The sequence below is a fragment of the Lissotriton vulgaris genome, chromosome 9 (assembly GCF_964263255.1).
Source record: "Lissotriton vulgaris chromosome 9, aLisVul1.2, whole genome shotgun sequence".
Taxonomy (NCBI): domain Eukaryota; kingdom Metazoa; phylum Chordata; class Amphibia; order Caudata; family Salamandridae; genus Lissotriton; species Lissotriton vulgaris.
Window position 1 is genome coordinate 539,720,969 of NC_141697.1, and position 24,353 is coordinate 539,745,321.

At 43.7% G+C, this 24,353-nt stretch overlaps 12 non-coding genes across 12 annotated transcripts; all 12 read right to left on the reverse strand.

Annotated features, from left to right (window-relative positions):
* Window positions 1-17: 17 nt before the first annotated feature.
* Window positions 18-89, reverse strand: TRNAG-CCC (transfer RNA glycine (anticodon CCC)). Its single transcript has one exon. It is a non-coding gene; the product is annotated as a tRNA-Gly (tRNA).
* A 3,113-nt stretch (window positions 90-3,202) lies between these two features.
* On the reverse strand, window positions 3,203-3,274 carry TRNAG-CCC (transfer RNA glycine (anticodon CCC)). Its single transcript has one exon. It is a non-coding gene; the product is annotated as a tRNA-Gly (tRNA).
* A 3,113-nt stretch (window positions 3,275-6,387) lies between these two features.
* Window positions 6,388-6,459, reverse strand: TRNAG-CCC (transfer RNA glycine (anticodon CCC)). Its single transcript has one exon. It is a non-coding gene; the product is annotated as a tRNA-Gly (tRNA).
* A 1,534-nt stretch (window positions 6,460-7,993) lies between these two features.
* Window positions 7,994-8,065, reverse strand: TRNAG-UCC (transfer RNA glycine (anticodon UCC)). The gene has a single exon. It is a non-coding gene; the product is annotated as a tRNA-Gly (tRNA).
* Window positions 8,066-9,578: 1,513 nt separating this feature from the next.
* On the reverse strand, window positions 9,579-9,650 carry TRNAG-CCC (transfer RNA glycine (anticodon CCC)). Its single transcript has one exon. It is a non-coding gene; the product is annotated as a tRNA-Gly (tRNA).
* Window positions 9,651-11,180: 1,530 nt separating this feature from the next.
* On the reverse strand, window positions 11,181-11,252 carry TRNAG-UCC (transfer RNA glycine (anticodon UCC)). The gene has a single exon. It is a non-coding gene; the product is annotated as a tRNA-Gly (tRNA).
* Window positions 11,253-12,775: 1,523 nt separating this feature from the next.
* On the reverse strand, window positions 12,776-12,847 carry TRNAG-CCC (transfer RNA glycine (anticodon CCC)). Its single transcript has one exon. It is a non-coding gene; the product is annotated as a tRNA-Gly (tRNA).
* A 1,536-nt stretch (window positions 12,848-14,383) lies between these two features.
* TRNAG-UCC (transfer RNA glycine (anticodon UCC)) lies at window positions 14,384-14,455 on the reverse strand. The gene has a single exon. It is a non-coding gene; the product is annotated as a tRNA-Gly (tRNA).
* Window positions 14,456-15,967: 1,512 nt separating this feature from the next.
* Window positions 15,968-16,039, reverse strand: TRNAG-CCC (transfer RNA glycine (anticodon CCC)). Its single transcript has one exon. It is a non-coding gene; the product is annotated as a tRNA-Gly (tRNA).
* Window positions 16,040-19,152: 3,113 nt separating this feature from the next.
* Window positions 19,153-19,224, reverse strand: TRNAG-CCC (transfer RNA glycine (anticodon CCC)). The gene has a single exon. It is a non-coding gene; the product is annotated as a tRNA-Gly (tRNA).
* A 3,124-nt stretch (window positions 19,225-22,348) lies between these two features.
* Window positions 22,349-22,420, reverse strand: TRNAG-CCC (transfer RNA glycine (anticodon CCC)). Its single transcript has one exon. It is a non-coding gene; the product is annotated as a tRNA-Gly (tRNA).
* Window positions 22,421-23,949: 1,529 nt separating this feature from the next.
* Window positions 23,950-24,021, reverse strand: TRNAG-UCC (transfer RNA glycine (anticodon UCC)). Its single transcript has one exon. It is a non-coding gene; the product is annotated as a tRNA-Gly (tRNA).
* Window positions 24,022-24,353: the final 332 nt, after the last annotated feature.

The window sequence follows — 24,353 nt, forward strand, 5'->3', positions numbered from 1 at the left end:
TATATAAGTATTTTCAGTGCGTTGGCCGGGAATCGAACCCGGGTCAACTGCTTGGGAAGCAGCTATGCTCACCACTATACCACCAACGCCCTCTGATGTGTTAGCTCTCGGTTCTAAATATTACGTTGCAGAAATCAATGACTATCTTGCACCAGCTTCAATGGTGCATTTGGTTTAGATACCAACATGAGAAGCAGTAGAACGTTTTTTGCAGAGGGTAAGGAACTGGGGATTGAAACCAAGGACAAAGTTGTGCAGAAGAGAAGAAATGAAAAGCAACAGTACAAATAGTAGAAATGAGCATATATAGGCAGCATGGGAAGCAAAGCAGGGAAGAGAAAGAGAACATTCCATGAAATGCCCAGGAGATAGATAAGAGCAGAACAAAAAGGGAAGAATGAAATTCAAAGCATGCCCAGAAAGTTGTGTGAAGCTCCCACCAGTCAGTCATTTGTGGTTATAATTGTGTGTCTTTACTTTCAAAGTACAGGGTTGTACCTTTCACGATCACTCTTGTATTACACAGACACGAATAGTTGAGAAGTCTTTTCTCACATAGCTGGCACAAGCTTGCACTTTTCCTTTCTGGCTATGTGGAAATGACAGCTTGGTCCTTGGAAGGAAAATCAAGCAAAATTAGCAGAGGATGGTTTCGATCCATCGACCTCTGGGTTATGGGCCCAGCACGCTTCCGCTGCGCCACTCTGCTCCTTTGTGAAAGTGTTCTCTTTATGCAGATGAGGAGGCATTCAGAGAAGTGACGTGGGATTGGTCAGGCTCTCACCTCATTTGCCTAAGTATATCGCAAGGCATGCTGGGTGCAGAAAATCTTTATCTTCCCCTCTCACAATCAGTCACAACTGAAAGTCCAGACCCTCTTAGGCACTAGCCGTTTCAGGCCTTTAACAAGACAACAGCTCTCCGACGCTCTCTGTCTCTCTCTCTCTCTGTGATCCTAGTGCTTGCATGCTCAGTATTTGGCTTTACCTGGGAGCCAGAGATCTACCCGGTGAGGGCTTGCCGGGTATAAGGCTTTAGAGCGTTTGGGAGCATTCGGTACATGAGAGGACGTTGGACTGGAAGCTATGCAAATTTGAAGCATCCAAACTTCCTGCTGCAGTCGGAGGCTCTTTCCATGGACATCTGCCTTTTGGATTCCTCTAAACTTGCCCTCTGATGAAACATTTTGTGAGCTGCAGTTACCTCCGACGGCTACAAGGTGGTGCTACATTCAGGTGAGGGCACAAGTATGCACAAAATGTTGGGGACTTTTGCCAGATTTATTGCTGGATCTTGCATATTTTTTTCAGAGGCTAAATATTGCCTAGGAAATGCTTTTTAACATAGAGATGCTGGAGTTAAAATGTCTGGTCGGGCCTCAGCCCTTTCATTGTCTGCCCACTGTAACATATTTTTTTACCATCACATGTGAGTGGTGACTCTGCTTTATGAAACTTATCATATATTAGGACAATGAATATAGCAGAAGGGGCGATCGACATGCTTGCCTACATATTTGTTTATTTTTTATATAATGGCTGATTAACCTCTTCATTATATTACCATTTTGTGAAATGTTGCTTTAAAATATATCCTGCTTGCAGAATATATAAGTATTTGTACTGCGTTGGCCGGGAATCGAACCCGGGTCCACTTTTTTGAAGGCAGCTATGCTCACCACTATACCACCAACGCCCTCTGATCTGTGCGCTCTCGGTTCTAAACATTAGGACCCTGAGTTCAATGACTATCATGCACCAGCTTCAATTGTGCATTTGGTTTAGATACAAACATGAAAAGCAATAGAAAGTTTTTGTAGAGGGTAAGGAACTGGGATTGAAACCAAGGACAAAGCTGTGCAGAAGAGAAGAATGGAAAGCAGCAATACAAATAATAGATATGAACACATAGAGGCAGCATGGGAAGCAAAGCAGGGAAGAGAAATAGAGAACATTCCATGAAATGCCCAGGAGATAGATAAGAGCAGAACAAAAAAGGGAAGAATGAAATTCAAAGCCTCCACATAAAAGTGTTTGAAGGTCCCACCAGTCATTCATGCTTATTATTGTGTGCCTTTGCTTTCAAAGTACAGTGTGGAGCCTTTGACGATCCCTCTCTTGTATTTCAGCAGACACAGATAGTTGAGAAGTCTTTTCTCACATAGCTGGCACAAGCTTGCGCTTTTCCTTGCTGGTAGCGTGGAAATGACAGCTTGGTCCTTGGAAGTAAAATCAAGCAAAATTAGCAGAGGATGGTTTCGATCCATCGACCTCTGGGTTATGGGCCCAGCACGCTTCCGCTGCGCCACACTGCTCCGTTGTGAAAGTGTTCTTTTTATGCAGATAAGGAGCATTAGGCAGAGTAGCATGGGATTGGTCTGGCTCTCACCTCATTTGCATAAGTATATCCCAAGGCATGCTGGGTGCAGAAAAACTTCATCTTCCCCTCTCACAATCAGTCATAACTGAAAGTCAGACACTCTTAGGCACTAGCCGTTTCAGGCCTTTATCAAGACAGTAGCTCTTGAACCATCTCTCTCTCGCTCTGTGATCCTAGCACTAGCATGCTCAGGATTTGGCTTTACCTTGGAGCCAGAGATATACCCGGTGAGAGGCTTTTGAGCGTTTGGGAGCGTTCGGGACGTGAGTGGACGTTGGACAGGAAACTATGCGAATATGAAGCCTCCAACATTCCTGCTTCAGTGAGTGGTTCTTTCCATGGACATCTGACTCTTGGATTCCTCTCAACTTGCCTTCTGATAAAACATTTTGTGAGCAGCAGTTTCCTTCGACAGCTACAAGGTGGCGCTACATTCAGGTGAGAGCACAAGTATGCACAAAATGTTAGGGACTTTTGCCAGATTTATCGGTGGATCTTGCATATTTTTTCAGAGGCTAGATATTGCCTAGAAATGCTTTTTAACATAGAGATGCTGGAGTTACAATGTCTGGTCGGGCCTCAGCCCTTCCATTGTTTGCCCACTGTAACAAATTTATTACCAGCACATGTGTGTTGTGACTCTGCTTTATGAAACTTATCATATATTAGGACAATGTATGTAGCAGAAGGTGCGATTGAGATGTTTGCCCACGTATTTGTTTATTTTTTTATATATGGCTGATTAATCTGTTCGTGAAATTTCCATTTTGTGACATGTTGCATTACAATATATCCTGCTTGCAGAATATATAAGTATTTTCAGGGCGTTGGCCGGGAATCGAACCCGGGTCAACTGCTTGGGAAGCAGCTATGCTCACCACTATACCACCAACGCCCTCTGATGTGTTAGCTCTCGGTTCTAAATATTACGTTGCAGAAATCAATGACTATCTTGCACCAGCTTCAATGGTGCATTTGGTTTAGATACCAACATGAGAAGCAGTAGAACGTTTTTTGCAGAGGGTAAGGAACTGGGGATTGAAACCAAGGACAAAGTTGTGCAGAAGAGAAGAAATGAAAAGCAACAGTACAAATAGTAGAAATGAGCATATATAGGCAGCATGGGAAGCAAAGCAGGGAAGAGAAAGAGAACATTCCATGAAATGCCCAGGAGATAGATAAGAGCAGAACAAAAAGGGAAGAATGAAATTCAAAGCATGCCCAGAAAGTTGTGTGAAGCTCCCACCAGTCATTTATGGTTATAATTGTGTGTCTTTACTTTCAAAGTACAGGGTTGTACCTTTCACGATCACTCTTGTATTACACAGACACGAATAGTTGAGAAGTCTTTTCTCACATAGCTGGCACAAGCTTGCACTTTTCCTTTCTGGCTATGTGGAAATGACAGCTTGGTCCTTGGAAGGAAAATCAAGCAAAATTAGCAGAGGATGGTTTCGATCCATCGACCTCTGGGTTATGGGCCCAGCACGCTTCCGCTGCGCCACTCTGCTCCTTTGTGAAAGTGTTCTCTTTATGCAGATGAGGAGGCATTCAGAGAAGTGACGTGGGATTGGTCGGGCTCTCACCTCATTTGCCTAAGTATATCGCAAGGCATGCTGGGTGCAGAAAATCTTTATCTTCCCCTCTCACAATCAGTCACAACTGAAAGTCCAGACCCTCTTAGGCACTAGCCGTTTCAGGCCTTTAACAAGACAACAGCTCTCCGACGCTCTCTGTCTCTCTCTCTCTCTGTGATCCTCGTGCTTGCATGCTCAGTATTTGGCTTTTCCTGGGAGCCAGAGATCTACCCGGTGAGGGCTTGCCGGTATAAGGCTTTAGAGCGTTTGGGAGTGTTCGGTACATGAGAGGACGTTGGACTGGAAGCTATGCAAATTTGAAGCATCCAAACTTCCTGCTGCAGTCGGAGGCTCTTTCCATGGACATCTGCCTTTTGGATTCCTCTAAACTTGCCCTCTGATGAAACATTTTGTGAGCTGCAGTTACCTCCGACGGCTACAAGGTGGTGCTACATTCAGGTGAGGGCACAAGTATGCACAAAATGTTGGGGACTTTTGCCAGATTTATTGCTGGATCTTGCATATTTTTTTCAGAGGCTAAATATTGCCTAGGAAATGCTTTTTAACATAGAGATGCTGGAGTTAAAATGTCTGGTCGGGCCTCAGCCCTTTCATTGTCTGCCCACTGTAACATATTTTTTTACCAGTACATGTGAGTGGTGACTCTGCTTTATGAAACTTATCATATATTAGGACAATGAATATAGCAGAAGGGGCGATCGAAATGCTTGCCTACATATTTGTTTATTTTTTATATAATGGCTGATTAACCTCTTAATTATATTACCATTTTGTGAAATGTTGCTTTAAAATATATCCTGCTTGCAGAATATATAAATATTTGTACTGCGTTGGCCGGGAATCGAACCCCGGTCAACTGCTTGGAAGGCAGCTATGCTCACCACTATACCACCAACGCCCTCTGATCTTTGCGCTCTCGGTTCTAAACATTAGGATCCTGAGTTCAATGACTATCATGCACCAGCTTCAATGGTGCATTTGGTTTAGATACCAACATGAAAAGCAATAGAAAGTTTTTGTAGAGGGTAAGGAACTGGGATTGAAACCAAGGACAAAGCTGTGCAGAAGAGAAGAATGGAAAGCAGCAATACAAATAATAGATATGAACACATAGAGGCAGCATGGGAAGCAAAGCAGGGAAGAGAAATAGAGAACATTCCATGAAATGCCCAGGAGATAGATAAGAGCAGAACAAAAAAGGGAAGAATGAAATTCAAAGCCTCCACATAAAAGTGTTTGAAGGTCCCACCACTCATTCATGCTTATTATTGTGTGCCTTTACTTTCAAAGTACAGTGTGGATCCTTTGACGATCCCTCTCTTGTATTTCAGCAGACACAGATAGTTGAGAAGTCTTTTCTCACATAGCTGGCACAAGCTTGCGCTTTTCCTTGCTGGTATGGTGGAAATGACAGCTTGGTCCTTGGAAGTAAAATCAAGCAAAATTAGCAGAGGATGGTTTCGATCCATCGACCTCTGGGTTATGGGCCCAGCACGCTTCCGCTGCGCCACTCTGCTCCGTTGTGAAAGTGTTCTTTTCATGCAGATAAGGAGCATTAAGCAGAGTAGCATGGGATTGGTCTGGCTCTCACCTCATTTGCATAAGTATATCCCAAGGCATGCTGGGTGCAGAAAAACTTCATCTTCCCCTCTCACAATCAGTCATAACTGAAAGTCAGACACTCTTAGGCACTAGCCGTTTCAGGCCTTTATCAAGACAGTAGCTCTTGAACCATCTCTCTCTCGCTCTGTGATCCTAGCACTAGCATGCTCAGGATTTGGCTTTACCTTGGAGCCAGAGATATACCCGGTGAGGGCTTGCCCGGTGTGAGGCTTTTGAGCGTTTGGGAGCGTTGTGGACGTTGGACAGGAAAATATGCGAATATGAAGCCTCCAACATTCCTGCTTCAGTGAGTGGTTCTTTCCATGGACATCTGACTCTTGGATTCCTCTCAACTTGCCTTCTGATAAAACATTTTGTGAGCAGCAGTTTCCTTCGACAGCTACAAGGTGGCGCTACATTCAGGTGAGAGCACAAGTATGCACAAAATGTTAGGGACTTTTGCCAGATTTATCGGTGGATCTTGCATATTTTTTCAGAGGCTAGATATTGCCTAGAAATGCTTTTTAACATAGAGATGCTGGAGTTACAATGTCTGGTCGGGCCTCAGCCCTTCCATTGTTTGCCCACTGTAACAAATTTATTACCAGCACATGTGTGTTGTGACTCTGCTTTATGAAACTTATCATATATTAGGACAATGTATGTAGCAGAAGGTGCGATTGAGATGTTTGCCCACGTATTTGTTTATTTTTTTATATATGGCTGATTAATCTGTTTGTGAAATTTCCATTTTGTGACATGTTGCATTACAATATATCCTGCTTGCAGAATATATAAGTATTTTCAGTGCGTTGGCCGGGAATCGAACCCGGGTCAACTGCTTGGGAAGCAGCTATGCTCACCACTATACCACCAACGCCCTCTGATGTGTTAGCTCTCGGTTCTAAATATTACGTTGCAGAAATCAATGACTATCTTGCACCAGCTTCAATGGTGCATTTGGTTTAGATACCAACATGAGAAGCAGTAGAACGTTTTTTGCAGAGGGTAAGGAACTGGGGATTGAAACCAAGGACAAAGTTGTGCAGAAGAGAAGAAATGAAAAGCAACAATACAAATAGTAGAAATGAGCATATATAGGCAGCATGGGAAGCAAAGCAGGGAAGAGAAAGAGAACATTCCATGAAATGCCCAGGAGATAGATAAGAGCAGAACAAAAAGGGAAGAATGAAATTCAAAGCATGCCCAGAAAGTTGTGTGAAGCTCCCACCAGTCAGTCATTTATGGTTATAATTGTGTGTCTTTACTTTCAAAGTACAGGGTTGTACCTTTCACGATCACTCTTGTATTACACAGACACGAATAGTTGAGAAGTCTTTTCTCACATAGCTGGCACAAGCTTGCACTTTTCCTTTCTGGCTATGTGGAAATGACAGCTTGGTCCTTGGAAGGAAAATCAAGCAAAATTAGCAGAGGATGGTTTCGATCCATCGACCTCTGGGTTATGGGCCCAGCACGCTTCCGCTGCGCCACTCTGCTCCTTTGTGAAAGTGTTCTCTTTATGCAGATGAGGAGGCATTCAGAGAAGTGACGTGGGATTGGTCAGGCTCTCACCTCATTTGCCTAAGTATATCGCAAGGCATGCTGGGTGCAGAAAATCTTTATCTTCCCCTCTCACAATCAGTCACAACTGAAAGTCCAGACCCTCTTAGGCACTAGCCGTTTCAGGCCTTTAACAAGACAACAGCTCTCCGACGCTCTCTGTCTCTCTCTCTCTCTGTGATCCTAGTGCTTGCATGCTCAGTATTTGGCTTTACCTGGGAGCCAGAGATCTACCCGGTGAGGGCTTGCCGGGTATAAGGCTTTAGAGCGTTTGGGAGCATTCGGTACATGAGAGGACGTTGGACTGGAAGCTATGCAAATTTGAAGCATCCAAACTTCCTGCTGCAGTCGGAGGCTCTTTCCATGGACATCTGCCTTTTGGATTCCTCTAAACTTGCCCTCTGATGAAACATTTTGTGAGCTGCAGTTACCTCCGACGGCTACAAGGTGGTGCTACATTCAGGTGAGGGCACAAGTATGCACAAAATGTTGGGGACTTTTGCCAGATTTATTGCTGGATCTTGCATATTTTTTTCAGAGGCTAAATATTGCCTAGGAAATGCTTTTTAACATAGAGATGCTGGAGTTAAAATGTCTGGTCGGGCCTCAGCCCTTTCATTGTCTGCCCACTGTAACATATTTTTTTACCAGCACATGTGAGTGGTGACTCTGCTTTATGAAACTTATCATATATTAGGACAATGAATATAGCAGAAGGGGCGATCGACATGCTTGCCTACATATTTGTTTATTTTTTATATAATGGCTGATTAACCTCTTCATTATATTACCATTTTGTGAAATGTTGCTTTAAAATATATCCTGCTTGCAGAATATATAAGTATTTGTACTGCGTTGGCCGGGAATCGAACCCGGGTCCACTGCTTGGAAGGCAGCTATGCTCACCACTATACCACCAACGCCCTCTGATCTGTGCGCTCTCGGTTCTAAACATTAGGACCCTGAGTTCAATGACTATCATGCACCAGCTTCAATGGTGCATTTGGTTTAGATACCAACATGAAAAGCAATAGAAAGTTTTTGTAGAGGGTAAGGAACTGGGATTGAAACCAAGGACAAAGCTGTGCAGAAGAGAAGAATGGAAAGCAGCAATACAAATAATAGATATGAACACATAGAGGCAGCATGGGAAGCAAAGCAGGGAAGAGAAATAGAGAACATTCCATGAAATGCCCAGGAGATAGATAAGAGCAGAACAAAAAAGGGAAGAATGAAATTCAAAGCCTCCACATAAAAGTGTTTGAAGGTCCCACCAGTCATTCATGCTTATTATTGTGTGCCTTTACTTTCAAAGTACAGTGTGGATCCTTTGACGATCCCTCTCTTGTATTTCAGCAGACACAGATAGTTGAGAAGTCTTTTCTCACATAGCTGGCACAAGCTTGCGCTTTTCCTTGCTGGTATGGTGGAAATGACAGCTTGGTCCTTGGAAGTAAAATCAAGCAAAATTAGCAGAGGATGGTTTCGATCCATCGACCTCTGGGTTATGGGCCCAGCACGCTTCCGCTGCGCCACTCTGCTCCGTTGTGAAAGTGTTCTTTTCATGCAGATAAGGAGCATTAAGCAGAGTAGCATGGGATTGGTCTGGCTCTCACCTCATTTGCTTAAGTATATCCCAAGGCATGCTGGGTGCAGAAAAACTTCATCTTCCCCTCTCACAATCAGTCATAACTGAAAGTCAGACACTCTTAGGCACTAGCCGTTTCAGGCCTTTATCAAGACAGTAGCTCTTGAACCATCTCTCTCTCGCTCTGTGATCCTAGCACTAGCATGCTCAGGATTTGGCTTTACCTTGGAGCCAGAGATATACCCGGTGAGGGCTTGCCCGGTGTGAGGCTTTTGAGCGTTTGGGAGCGTTGTGGACGTTGGACAGGAAACTATGCGAATATGAAGCCTCCAACATTCCTGCTTCAGTGAGTGGTTCTTTCCATGGACATCTGACTCTTGGATTCCTCTCAACTTGCCTTCTGATAAAACATTTTGTGAGCAGCAGTTTCCTTCGACAGCTACAAGGTGGCGCTACATTCAGGTGAGAGCACAAGTATGCACAAAATGTTAGGGACTTTTGCCAGATTTATCGGTGGATCTTGCATATTTTTTTCAGAGGCTAGATATTGCCTAGAAATGCTTTTTAACATAGAGATGCTGGAGTTACAATGTCTGGTCGGGCCTCAGCCCTTCCATTGTTTGCCCACTGTAACAAATTTATTACCAGCACATGTGTGTTGTGACTCTGCTTTATGAAACTTATCATATATTACGACAATGTATGTAGCAGAAGGTGCGATTGAGATGTTTGCCCACGTATTTGTTTATTTTTTTATATATGGCTGATTAATCTGTTCGTGAAATTTCCATTTTGTGACATGTTGCATTACAATATATCCTGCTTGCAGAATATATAAGTATTTTCAGTGCGTTGGCCGGGAATCGAACCCGGGTCAACTGCTTGGGAAGCAGCTATGCTCACCACTATACCACCAACGCCCTCTGATGTGTTAGCTCTCGGTTCTAAATATTACGTTGCAGAAATCAATGACTATCTTGCACCAGCTTCAATGGTGCATTTGGTTTAGATACCAACATGAGAAGCAGTAGAACGTTTTTTGCAGAGGGTAAGGAACTGGGGATTGAAACCAAGGACAAAGTTGTGCAGAAGAGAAGAAATGAAAAGCAACAGTACAAATAGTAGAAATGAGCATATATAGGCAGCATGGGAAGCAAAGCAGGGAAGAGAAAGAGAACATTCCATGAAATGCCCAGGAGATAGATAAGAGCAGAACAAAAAGGGAAGAATGAAATTCAAAGCATGCCCAGAAAGTTGTGTGAAGCTCCCACCAGTCATTTTTGGTTATAATTGTGTGTCTTTACTTTCAAAGTACAGGGTTGCACCTTTCACGATCACTCTTGTATTACACAGACACGAATAGTTGAGAAGTCTTTTCTCACATAGCTGGCACAAGCTTGCACTTTTCCTTTCTGGCTATGTGGAAATGACAGCTTGGTCCTTGGAAGGAAAATCAAGCAAAATTAGCAGAGGATGGTTTCGATCCATCGACCTCTGGGTTATGGGCCCAGCACGCTTCCGCTGCGCCACTCTGCTCCTTTGTGAAAGTGTTCTCTTCATGCAGATGAGGAGGCATTCAGAGAAGTGACGTGGGATTGGTCGGGCTCTCACCTCATTTGCCTAAGTATATCGCAAGGCATGCTGGGTGCAGAAAATCTTTATCTTCCCCTCTCACAATCAGTCACAACTGAAAGTCCAGACCCTCTTAGGCACTAGCCGTTTCAGGCCTTTAACAAGACAACAGCTCTCCGACGCTCTCTGTCTCTCTCTCTCTCTGTGATCCTAGTGCTTGCATGCTCAGTATTTGGCTTTACCTGGGAGCCAGAGATCTATCCGGTGAGGGCTTGCCGGGTATAAGGCTTTAGAGCGTTTGGGAGCGTTCGGTACATGAGAGGACGTTGGACTGGAAGCTATGCAAATTTGAAGCATCCAAACTTCCTGCTGCAGTCGGAGGCTCTTTCCATGGACATCTGCCTTTTGGATTCCTCTAAACTTGCCCTCTGATGAAACATTTTGTGAGCTGCAGTTACCTCCGACGGCTACAAGGCGGTGCTACATTCAGGTGAGGGCACAAGTATGCACAAAATGTTGGGGACTTTTGCCAGATTTATTGCTGGATCTTGCATATTTTTTTCAGAGGCTAAATATTGCCTAGGAAATGCTTTTTAACATAGAGATGCTGGAGTTAAAATGTCTGGTCGGGCCTCAGCCCTTTCATTGTCTGCCCACTGTAACATATTTTTTTACCAGCACATGTGAGTAGTGACTCTGCTTTATGTTACTTATCATATATTAGGACAATGAATATAGCAGAAGGGGCGATCGAAATGCTTGCCTACATATTTGTTTATTTTTTATATAATGGCTGATTAACCTCTTCATTATATTACCATTTTGTGAAATGTTGCTTTAAAATATATCCTGCTTGCAGAATATATAAGTATTTGTACTGCGTTGGCCGGGAATCGAACCCGGGTCAACTGCTTGGAAGGCAGCTATGCTCACCACTATACCACCAACGCCCTCTGATCTCTGCGCTCTCGGTTCTAAACATTGGGACCCTGAGTTCAATGACTATCATGCACCAGCTTCAATGGTGCATTTGGTTTAGATACCAACATGAAAAGCAATAGAAAGTTTTTGTAGAGGGTAAGGAACTGGGATTGAAACCACGGACAAAGCTGTGCAGAAGAGAAGAATGGAAAGCAGCAATACAAATAATAGATATGAACACATAGAGGCAGCATGGGAAGCAAAGCAGGGAAGAGAAATAGAGAACATTCCATGAAATGCCCAGGAGATAGATAAGAGCAGAACAAAAAAGGGAAGAATGAAATTCAAAGCCTCCACATAAAAGTGTTTGAAGGTCCCACCAGTCATTCATGCTTATTATTGTGTGCCTTTACTTTCAAAGTACAGTGTGGATCCTTTGACGATCCCTCTCTTGTATTTCAGCAGACACAGATAGTTGAGAAGTCTTTTCTCACATAGCTGGCACACGCTTGCGCTTTTCCTTGCTGGCAGCGTGGAAATGACAGCTTGGTCCTTGGAAGTAAAATCAAGCAAAATTAGCAGAGGATGGTTTCGATCCATCGACCTCTGGGTTATGGGCCCAGCACGCTTCCGCTGCGCCACTCTGCTCCGTTGTGAAAGTGTTCTTTTTATGCAGATAAGGAGCATTAGGCAGAGTAGCATGGGATTGGTCTGGCTCTCACCTCATTTGCATAAGTATATCCCAAGGCATGCTGGGTGCAGAAAAACTTCATCTTCCCCTCTCACAATCAGCCATAACTGAAAGTCAGACACTCTTAGGCACTAGCCGTTTCAGGCCTTTATCAAGACAGTAGCTCTTGAACCATCTCTCTCTCGCTCTGTGATCCTAGCACTAGCATGCTCAGGATTTGGCTTTACCTTGGAGCCAGAGATATACCCGGTGAGGGCTTGCCCGGTGTGAGGCTTTTGAGCGTTTGGGAGCGTTCGGGACGTGAGTGGACGTTGGACAGGAAACTATGCGAATATGAAGCCTCCAACATTCCTGCTTCAGTGAGTGGTTCTTTCCATGGACATCTGACTCTTGGATTCCTCTCAACTTGCCTTCTGATAAAACATTTTGTGAGCAGCAGTTTCCTTCGACAGCTACAAGGTGGCGCTACATTCAGGTGAGAGCACAAGTATGCACAAAATGTTAGGGACTTTTGCCAGATTTATCGGTGGATCTTGCATATTTTTTTCAGAGGCTAAATATTGCCTAGAAATGCTTTTTAACATAGAGATGCTGGAGTTACAATGTCTGGTCGGGCCTCAGCCCTTCCATTGTTTGCCCACTGTAACAAATTTATTACCAGCACATGTGTGTTGTGACTCTGCTTTATGAAACTTATCATATATTAGGACAATGTATGTAGCAGAAGGTGCGATTGAGATGTTTGCCCACGTATTTGTTTATTTTTTTATATATGGCTGATTAATCTGTTCGTGAAATTTCCATTTTGTGACATGTTGCATTACAATATATCCTGCTTGCAGAATATATAAGTATTTTCAGTGCGTTGGCCGGGAATCGAACCCGGGTCAACTGCTTGGGAAGCAGCTATGCTCACCACTATACCACCAACGCCCTCTGATGTGTTAGCTCTCGGTTCTAAATATTACGTTGCAGAAATTAAACGACTATCTTGCACCAGCTTCAATGGTGCATTTGGTTTAGATACCAACATGAGAAGCAGTAGAACGTTTTTTGCAGAGGGTAAGGAACTGGGGATTGAAACCAAGGACAAAGTTGTGCAGAAGAGAAGAAATGAAAAGCAACAGTACAAATAGTAGAAATGAGCATATATAGGCAGCATGGGAAGCAAAGCAGGGAAGAGAAAGAGAACATTCCATGAAATGCCCAGGAGATAGATAAGAGCAGAACAAAAAGGGAAGAATGAAATTCAAAGCATGCCCAGAAAGTTGTGTGAAGCTCCCACCAGTCAGTCATTTATGGTTATAATTGTGTGTCTTTACTTTCAAAGTACAGGGTTGTACCTTTCACGATCACTCTTGTATTACACAGACACGAATAGTTGAGAAGTCTTTTCTCACATAGCTGGCACAAGCTTGCACTTTTCATTTCTGGCTATGTGGAAATGACAGCTTGGTCCTTGGAAGGAAAATCAAGCAAAATTAGCAGAGGATGGTTTCGATCCATCGACCTCTGGGTTATGGGCCCAGCACGCTTCCGCTGCGCCACTCTGCTCCTTTGTGAAAGTGTTCTCTTTATGCAGATGAGGAGGCATTCAGAGAAGTGACTTGGGATTGGTCGGGCTCTCACCTCATTTGCCTAAGTATATCGCAAGGCATGCTGGGTGCAGAAAATCTTTATCTTCCCCTCTCACAATCAGTCACAACTGAAAGTCCAGACCCTCTTAGGCACTAGCCGTTTCAGGCCTTTAACAAGACAACAGCTCTCCGACGCTCTCTGTCTCTCTCTCTCTCTGTGATCCTAGTGCTTGCATGCTCAGTATTTGGCTTTACCTGGGAGCCAGAGATCTACCCGGTGAGGGCTTGCCGGGTATAAGGCTTTAGAGCGTTTGGGAGCGTTCAGTACATGAGAGGACGTTGGACTGGAAGCTATGCAAATTTGAAGCATCCAAACTTCCTGCTGCAGTCGGGGGCTCTTTCCATGGACATCTGCCTTTTGGATTCCTCTAAACTTGCCCTCTGATGAAACATTTTGTGAGCTGCAGTTACCTCCGACGGCTACAAGGTGGTGCTACATTCAGGTGAGGGCACAAGTATGCACAAAATGTTGGGGACTTTTGCCAGATTTATTGCTGGATCTTGCATATTTTTTTTCAGAGGCTAAATATTGCCTAGGAAATGCTTTTTAACATAGAGATGCTGGAGTTAAAATGTCTGGTCGGGCCTCAGCCCTTTCATTGTCTGCCCACTGTAACATATTTTTTTACCAGTACATGTGAGTGGTGACTCTGCTTTATGAAACTTATCATATATTAGGACAATGAATATAGCAGAAGGGGCGATCGAAATGCTTGCCTACATATTTGTTTATTTTTTATATAATGGCTGATTAACCTCTTAATTATATTACCATTTTGTGAAATGTTGCTTTAAAATATATCCTGCTTGCAGAATATATAAGTATTTGTACTGCGTTGGCCGGGAATCGAACCCGGGTCAACTGCTTGGAAGGCAGCTATGCTCACCACTATACCACCAACGCCCTCTGATCTTTGCGCTCTCGGTTCTAAACATTAGGACCCTGAGTTCAATGACTATCATGCACCAGCTTCAATGGTGCATTTGGTTTAGATACCAACATGAAAAGCAATAGAAAGTTTTTGTAGAGGGTAAGGAACTGGGATTGAAACCAAGGACAAAGCTGTGCAGAAGAGAAGAATGGAAAGCAGCAATACAAATAATAGATATGAACACATAGAGGCAGCATGGGAAGCAAAGCAGGGAAGAGAAATAGAGAACATTCCATGAAATGCCCAGGAGATAGATAAGAGCAGAACAAAAAAGGGAAGAATGAAATTCAAAGCCTCCACATAAAAGTGTTTGAAGGTCCCACCAGTCATTCATGCTTATTATTGTGTGCCTTTACTTTCAAAGTACAGTGTGGAGCCTTTGACGATCCCTCTCTTGTATTTCAGCAGACACAGATAGTTGAGAAGTCTTTTCTCACATAGCTGGCACAAGTTTGCGCTTTTCCTTGCTGGTAGCGTGGAAATGACAGCTTGGTCCTTGGAAGTAAACTCAATCAAAATTAGCAGAGGATGGTTTCGATCCATCGACCTCTGGGTTATGGGCCCAGCACGCTTCCGCTGCGCCACTCTGCTCCGTTGTGAAAGTGTTCTTTTTATGCAGATAAGGAGCATTAGGCAGAGTAGCATGGGATTGGTCTGGCTCTCACCTCATTTGCATAAGTATATCCCAAGGCATGCTGGGTGCAGAAAAACTTCATCTTCCCCTCTCACAATCAGCCATAACTGAAAGTCAGACACTCTTAGGCACTAGCCGTTTCAGGCCTTTATCAAGACAGTAGCTCTTGAACCATCTCTCTCTCGCTCTGTGATCCTAGCACTAGCATGCTCAGGATTTGGCTTTACCTTGGAGCCAGAGATATACCCGGTGAGGGCTTGCCCGGTGTGAGGCTTTTGAGCGTTTGGGAGCGTTCGGGACGTTGGACAGGAAACTATGCGAATATGAAGCCTCCAACATTCCTGCTTCAGTGAGTGGTTCTTTCCATGGACATCTGACTCTTGGATTCCTCTCAACTTGCCTTCTGATAAAACATTTTGTGAGCAGCAGTTTCCTTCGACAGCTACAAGGTGGCGCTACATTCAGGTGAGAGCACAAGTATGCACAAAATGTTAGGGACTTTTGCCAGATTTATCAGTGGATCTTGCATATTTTTTCAGAGGCTAGATATTGCCTAGAAATGCTTTTTAACATAGAGATGCTGGAGTTACAATGTCTGGTCGGGCCTCAGCCCTTCCATTGTTTGCCCACTGTAACAAATTTATTACCAGCACATGTGTGTTGTGACTCTGCTTTATGAAACTTATCATATATTAGGACAATGTATGTAGCAGAAGGTGCGATTGAGATGTTTGCCCACGTATTTGTTTATTTTTTTATATATGGCTGATTAATCTGTTCGTGAAATTTCCATTTTGTGACATGTTGCATTACAATATATCCTGCTTGCAGAATATATAAGTATTTTCAGTGCGTTGGCCGGGAATCGAACCCGGGTCAACTGCTTGGGAAGCAGCTATGCTCACCACTATACCACCAACGCCCTCTGATGTGTTAGCTCTCGGTTCTAAATATTACGTTGCAGAAATCAATGACTATCTTGCACCAGCTTCAATGGTGCATTTGGTTTAGATACCAACATGAGAAGCAGTAGAACGTTTTTTGCAGAGGGTAAGGAACTGGGGATTGAAACCAAGGACAAAGTTGTGCAGAAGAGAAGAAATGAAAAGCAACAGTACAAATAGTAGAAATGAGCATATATAGGCAGCATGGGAAGCAAAGCAGGGAAGAGAAAGAGAACATTCCATGAAATGCCCAGGAGATAGATAAGAGCAGAACAAAAAGGGAAGAATGAAATTCAAAGCATGCCCAGAAAGTTGTGTGAAGCTCCCACCAGTCAGTCATTTGTGGTTATAATTGTGTGTCTTTACTTTCAAAGTACAGGGTTGTACCTTTCACGATCACTCTTGTATTACACAGACACGAATAGTTGAGAAGTCTTTTCTCACATAGCTGGCACAAGCTTGCACTTTTCCTTTCTGGCTATGTGGAAATGACAGCTTGGTCCTTGGAAGGAAAATCAAGCAAAATTAGCAGAGGATGGTTTCGATCCATCGACCTCTGGGTTATGGGCCCAGCACGCTTCCGCTGCGCCACTCTGCTCCTTTGTGAAAGTGTTCTCTTTATGCAGATGAGGAGGCATTCAGAGAAGTGACGTGGGATTGGTCAGGCTCTCACCTCATTTGCCTAAGTATATCGCAAGGCATGCTGGGTGCAGAAAATCTTTATCTTCCCCTCTCACAATCAGTCACAACTGAAAGTCCAGACCCTCTTAGGCACTAGCCGTTTCAGGCCTTTAACAAGACAACAGCTCTCCGACGCTCTCTGTCTCTCTCTCTCTCTGTGATCCTAGTGCTTGCATGCTCAGTATTTGGCTTTACCTGGGAGCCAGAGATCTACCCGGTGAGGGCTTGCCGGGTATAAGGCTTTAGAGCGTTTGGGAGCATTCGGTACATGAGAGGACGTTGGACTGGAAGCTATGCAAATTTGAAGCATCCAAACTTCCTGCTGCAGTCGGAGGCTCTTTCCATGGACATCTGCCTTTTGGATTCCTCTAAACTTGCCCTCTGATGAAACATTTTGTGAGCTGCAGTTACCTCCGACGGCTACAAGGTGGTGCTACATTCAGGTGAGGGCACAAGTATGCACAAAATGTTGGGGACTTTTGCCAGATTTATTGCTGGATCTTGCATATTTTTTTCAGAGGCTAAATATTGCCTAGGAAATGCTTTTTAACATAGAGATGCTGGAGTTAAAATGTCTGGTCGGGCCTCAGCCCTTTCATTGTCTGCCCACTGTAACATATTTTTTTACCAGCACATGTGAGTGGTGACTCTGCTTTATGAAACTTATCATATATTAGGACAATGAATATAGCAGAAGGGGCGATCGACATGCTTGCCTACATATTTGTTTATTTTTTATATAATGGCTGATTAACCTCTTCATTATATTACCATTTTGTGAAATGTTGCTTTAAAATATATCCTGCTTGCAGAATATATAAGTATTTGTACTGCGTTGGCCGGGAATCGAACCCGGGTCCACTTTTTTGAAGGCAGCTATGCTCACCACTATACCACCAACGCCCTCTGATCTGTGCGCTCTCGGTTCTAAACATTAGGACCCTGAGTTCAATGACTATCATGCACCAGCTTCAATTGTGCATTTGGTTTAGATACCAACATGAAAAGCAATAGAAAGTTTTTGTAGAGGGTAAGGAACTGGGATTGAAACCAAGGACAAAGCTGTGCAGAAGAGAAGAATGGAAAGCAGCAATACAAATAATAGATATGAACACATAGAGGCAGCATGGGAAGCAAAGCAGGGAAGAGAAATAGAGAACATTCCATGAAATGCCCAGGAGATAGATAAGAGCAGAACAAAAAAGGGAAGAATGAAATTCAAAGCCTCCACATAAAAGTGTTTGAAGGTCCCACCAGTCATTCATGCTTATTATTGTGTGCCTTTGCTTTCAAAGTACAGTGTGGAGCCTTTGACGATCCCTCTCTTGTATTTCAGCAGACACAGATAGTTGAGAAGTCTTTTCTCACATAGCTGGCACAAGCTTGCGCTTTTCCTTGCTGGTAGCGTGGAAATGACAGCTTGGTCCTTGGAAGTAAAATCAAGCAAAATTAGCAGAGGATGGTTTCGATCCATCGACCTCTGGGTTATGGGCCCAGCACGCTTCCGCTGCGCCACTCTGCTCCGTTGTGAAAGTGTTCTTTTTATGCAGATAAGGAGCATTAGGCAGAGTAGCATGGGATTGGTCTGGCTCTCACCTCATTTGCATAAGTATATCCCAAGGCATGCTGGGTGTAGAAAAACTTCATCTTCCCCTCTCACAATCAGTCATAACTGAAAGTCAGACACTCTTAGGCACTAGCCGTTTCAGGCCTTTATCAAGACAGTAGCTCTTGAACCATCTCTCTCTCGCTCTGTGATCCTAGCACTAGCATGCTCAGGATTTGGCTTTACCTTGGAGCCAGAGATATACCCGGTGAGAGGCTTTTGAGCGTTTGGGAGCGTTCGGGACGTGAGTGGACGTTGGACAGGAAACTATGCGAATATGAAGCCTCCAACATTCCTGCTTCAGTGAGTGGTTCTTTCCATGGACATCTGACTCTTGGATTCCTCTCAACTTGCCTTCTGATAAAACATTTTGTGAGCAGCAGTTTCCTTCGACAGCTACAAGGTGGCGCTACATTCAGGTGAGAGCACAAGTATGCACAAAATGTTAGGGACTTTTGCCAGATTTATCGGTGGATCTTGCATATTTTTTCAGAGGCTAGATATTGCCTAGAAATGCTTTTTAACATAGAGATGCTGGAGTTACAATGTCTGGTCGGGCCTCAGCCCTTCCATTGTTTGCCCACTGTAACAAATTTATTACCAGCACATGTGTGTTGTGACTCTGCTTTATGAAACTTATCATATATTAGGACAATGTATGTAGCAGAAGGTGCGATTGAGATGTTTGCCCACGTATTTGTTTATTTTTTTATATATGGCTGATTAATCTGTTCGTGAAATTTCCATTTTGTGACATGTTGCATTACAATATATCCTGCTTGCAGAATATATAAGTATTTTCAGTGCGTTGGCCGGGAATCGAACCCGGGTCAACTGCTTGGGAAGCAGCTATGCTCACCACTATACCACCAACGCCCTCTGATGTGTTAGCTCTCGGTTCTAAATATTACGTTGCAGAAATCAATGACTATCTTTCACCAGCTTCAATGGTGCATTTGGTTTAGATACCAACATGAGAAGCAGTAGAACGTTTTTTGCAGAGGGTAAGGAACTGGGGATTGAAACCAAGGACAAAGTTGTGCAGAAGAGAAGAAATGAAAAGCAACAGTACAAATAGTAGAAATGAGCATATATAGGCAGCATGGGAAGCAAAGCAGGGAAGAGAAAGAGAACATTCCATGAAATGCCCAGGAGATAGATAAGAGCAGAACAAAAAGGGAAGAATGAAATTCAAAGCATGCCCAGAAAGTTGTGTGAAGCTCCCACCAGTCATTTATGGTTATAATTGTGTGTCTTTACTTTCAAAGTACAGGGTTGTACCTTTCACGATCACTCTTGTATTACACAGACACGAATAGTTGAGAAGTCTTTTCTCACATAGCTGGCACAAGCTTGCACTTTTCCTTTCTGGCTATGTGGAAATGACAGCTTGGTCCTTGGAAGGAAAATCAAGCAAAATTAGCAGAGGATGGTTTCGATCCATCGACCTCTGGGTTATGGGCCCAGCACGCTTCCGCTGCGCCACTCTGCTCCTTTGTGAAAGTGTTCTCTTTATGCAGATGAGGAGGCATTCAGAGAAGTGACGTGGGATTGGTCGGGCTCTCACCTCATTTGCCTAAGTATATCGCAAGGCATGCTGGGTGCAGAAAATCTTTATCTTCCCCTCTCACAATCAGTCACAACTGAAAGTCCAGACCCTCTTAGGCACTAGCCGTTTCAGGCCTTTAACAAGACAACAGCTCTCCGACGCTCTCTGTCTCTCTCTCTCTCTGTGATCCTCGTGCTTGCATGCTCAGTATTTGGCTTTTCCTGGGAGCCAGAGATCTACCCGGTGAGGGCTTGCCGGTATAAGGCTTTAGAGCGTTTGGGAGTGTTCGGTACATGAGAGGACGTTGGACTGGAAGCTATGCAAATTTGAAGCATCCAAACTTCCTGCTGCAGTCGGAGGCTCTTTCCATGGACATCTGCCTTTTGGATTCCTCTAAACTTGCCCTCTGATGAAACATTTTGTGAGCTGCAGTTACCTCCGACGGCTACAAGGTGGTGCTACATTCAGGTGAGGGCACAAGTATGCACAAAATGTTGGGGACTTTTGCCAGATTTATTGCTGGATCTTGCATATTTTTTTCAGAGGCTAAATATTGCCTAGGAAATGCTTTTTAACATAGAGATGCTGGAGTTAAAATGTCTGGTCGGGCCTCAGCCCTTTCATTGTCTGCCCACTGTAACATATTTTTTTACCAGTACATGTGAGTGGTGACTCTGCTTTATGAAACTTATCATATATTAGGACAATGAATATAGCAGAAGGGGCGATCGAAATGCTTGCCTACATATTTGTTTATTTTTTATATAATGGCTGATTAACCTCTTAATTATATTACCATTTTGTGAAATGTTGCTTTAAAATATATCCTGCTTGCAGAATATATAAGTATTTGTACTGCGTTGGCCGGGAATCGAACCCCGGTCAACTGCTTGGAAGGCAGCTATGCTCACCACTATACCACCAACGCCCTCTGATCTTTGCGCTCTCGGTTCTAAACATTAGGATCCTGAGTTCAATGACTATCATGCACCAGCTTCAATGGTGCATTTGGTTTAGATACCAACATGAAAAGCAATAGAAAGTTTTTGTAGAGGGTAAGGAACTGGGATTGAAACCAAGGACAAAGCTGTGCAGAAGAGAAGAATGGAAAGCAGCAATACAAATAATAGATATGAACACATAGAGGCAGCATGGGAAGCAAAGCAGGGAAGAGAAATAGAGAACATTCCATGAAATGCCCAGGAGATAGATAAGAGCAGAACAAAAAAGGGAAGAATGAAATTCAAAGCCTCCACATAAAAGTGTTTGAAGGTCCCACCAGTCATTCATGCTTATTATTGTGTGCCTTTACTTTCAAAGTACAGTGTGGAGCTTTTGACGATCCCTCTCTTGTATTTCAGCAGACACAGATAGTTGAGAAGTCTTTTCTCACATAGCTGGCACAAGCTTGCGCTTTTCCTTGCTGGTAGCGTGGAAATGACAGCTTGGTCCTTGGAAGTAAAATCAAGCAAAATTAGCAGAGGATGGTTTCGATCCATCGACCTCTGGGTTATGGGCCCAGCACGCTTCCGCTGCGCCACTCTGCTCCGTTGTGAAAGTGTTCTTTTTATGCAGATAAGGAGCATTAGGCAGAGTAGCATGGGATTGGTCTGGCTCTCACCTCATTTGCATAAGTATATCCCAAGGCATGCTGGGTGCAGAAAAACTTCATCTTCCCCTCTCACAATCAGTCATAACTGAAAGTCAGACACTCTTAGGCACTAGCCGTTTCAGGCCTTTATCAAGACAGTAGCTCTTGAACCATCTCTCTCTCGCTCTGTGATCCTAGCACTAGCATGCTCAGGATTTGGCTTTACCTTGGAGCCAGAGATATACCCGGTGAGGGCTTGCCCGGTGTGAGGCTTTTGAGCGTTTGGGAGCGTTCGGGACGTGAGTGGACGTTGGACAGGAAACTATGCGAATATGAAGCCTCCAACATTCCTGCTTCAGTGAGTGGTTCTTTCCATGGACATCTGACTCTTGGATTCCTCTCAACTTGCCTTCTGATAAAACATTTTGTGAGCAGCAGTTTCCTTCGACAGCTACAAGGTGGCGCTACATTCAGGTGAGAGCACAAGTATGCACAAAATGTTAGGGACTTTTGCCAGATTTATCGGTGGATCTTGCATATTTTTTTCAGAGGCTAGATATTGCCTAGAAATGCTTTTTAACATAGAGATGCTGGAGTTACAATGTCTGGTCGGGCCTCAGCCCTTCCATTGTTTGCCCACTGTAACAAATTTATTACCAGCACATGTGTGTTGTGACTCTGCTTTATGAAACTTATCATATATTAGGACAATGTATGTAGCAGAAGGTGCGATTGAGATGTTTGCCCACGTATTTGTTTATTTTTTTATATATGGCTGATTAATCTGTTCGTGAAATTTCCATTTTGTGACATGTTGCATTACAATATATCCTGCTTGCAGAATATATAAGTATTTTCAGTGCGTTGGCCGGGAATCGAACCCGGGTCAACTGCTTGGGAAGCAGCTATGCTCACCACTATACCACCAACGCCCTCTGATGTGTTAGCTCTCGGTTCTAAATATTACGTTGCAGAAATCAATGACTATCTTGCACCAGCTTCAATGGTGCATTTGGTTTAGATACCAACATGAGAAGCAGTAGAACGTTTTTTGCAGAGGGTAAGGAACTGGGGATTGAAACCAAGGACAAAGTTGTGCAGAAGAGAAGAAATGAAAAGCAACAGTACAAATAGTAGAAATGAGCATATATAGGCAGCATGGGAAGCAAAGCAGGGAAGAGAAAGAGAACATTCCATGAAATGCCCAGGAGATAGATAAGAGCAGAACAAAAAGGGAAGAATGAAATTCAAAGCATGCCCAGAAAGTTGTGTGAAGCTCCCACCAGTCATTTATGGTTATAATTGTGTGTCTTTACTTTCAAAGTACAGGGTTGTACCTTTCACGATCACTCTTGTATTACACAGACACGAATAGTTGAGAAGTCTTTTCTCACATAGCTGGCACAAGCTTGCACTTTTCCTTTCTGGCTATGTGGAAATGACAGCTTGGTCCTTGGAAGGAAAATCAAGCAAAATTAGCAGAGGATGGTTTCGATCCATCGACCTCTGGGTTATGGGCCCAGCACGCTTCCGCTGCGCCACTCTGCTCCTTTGTGAAAGTGTTCTCTTTATGCAGATGAGGAGGCATTCAGAGAAGTGACGTGGGATTGGTCGGGCTCTCACCTCATTTGCCTAAGTATATCGCAAGGCATGCTGGGTGCAGAAAATCTTTATCTTCCCCTCTCACAATCAGTCACAACTGAAAGTCCAGACCCTCTTAGGCACTAGCCGTTTCAGGCCTTTAACAAGACAACAGCTCTCCGACGCTCTCTGTCTCTCTCTCTCTCTGTGATCCTAGTGCTTGCATGCTCAGTATTTGGCTTTTCCTGGGAGCCAGAGATCTACCCGGTGAGGGCTTGCCGGTATAAGGCTTTAGAGCGTTTGGGAGCGTTCGGTACATGAGAGGACGTTGGACTGGAAGCTTTGCAAATTTGAAGCATCCAAACTTCCTGCTGCAGTCGGAGGCTCTTTCCATGGACATCTGCCTTTTGGATTCCTCTAAACTTGCCCTCTGATGAAACATTTTGTGAGCTGCAGTTACCTCCGACGGCTACAAGGTGGTGCTACATTCAGGTGAGGGCACAAGTATGCACAAAATGTTGGGGACTTTTGCCAGATTTATTGCTGGATCTTGCATATTTTTTTCAGAGGCTAAATATTGCCTAGGAAATGCTTTTTAACATAGAGATGCTGGAGTTAAAATGTCTGGTCGGGCCTCAGCCCTTTCATTGTCTGCCCACTGTAACATATTTTTTTACCAGTACATGTGAGTGGTGACTCTGCTTTATGAAACTTATCATATATTAGGACAATGAATATAGCAGAAGGGGCGATCGAAATGCTTGCCTACATATTTGTTTATTTTTTATATAATGGCTGATTAACCTCTTAATTATATTACCATTTTGTGAAATGTTGCTTTAAAATATATCCTGCTTGCAGAATATATAAGTATTTGTACTGCGTTGGCCGGGAATCGAACCCGGGTCAACTGCTTGGAAGGCAGCTATGCTCACCACTATACCACCAACGCCCTCTGATCTTTGCGCTCTCGGTTCTAAACATTAGGACCCTGAGTTCAATGACTATCATGCACCAGCTTCAATGGTGCATTTGGTTTAGATACCAACATGAAAAGCAATAGAAAGTTTTTGTAGAGGGTAAGGAACTGGGATTGAAACCAAGGACAAAGCTGTGCAGAAGAGAAGAATGGAAAGCAGCAATACAAATAATAGATATGAACACATAGAGGCAGCATGGGAAGCAAAGCAGGGAAGAGAAATAGAGAACATTCCATGAAATGCCCAGGAGATAGATAAGAGCAGAACAAAAAAGGGAAGAATGAAATTCAAAGCCTCCACATAA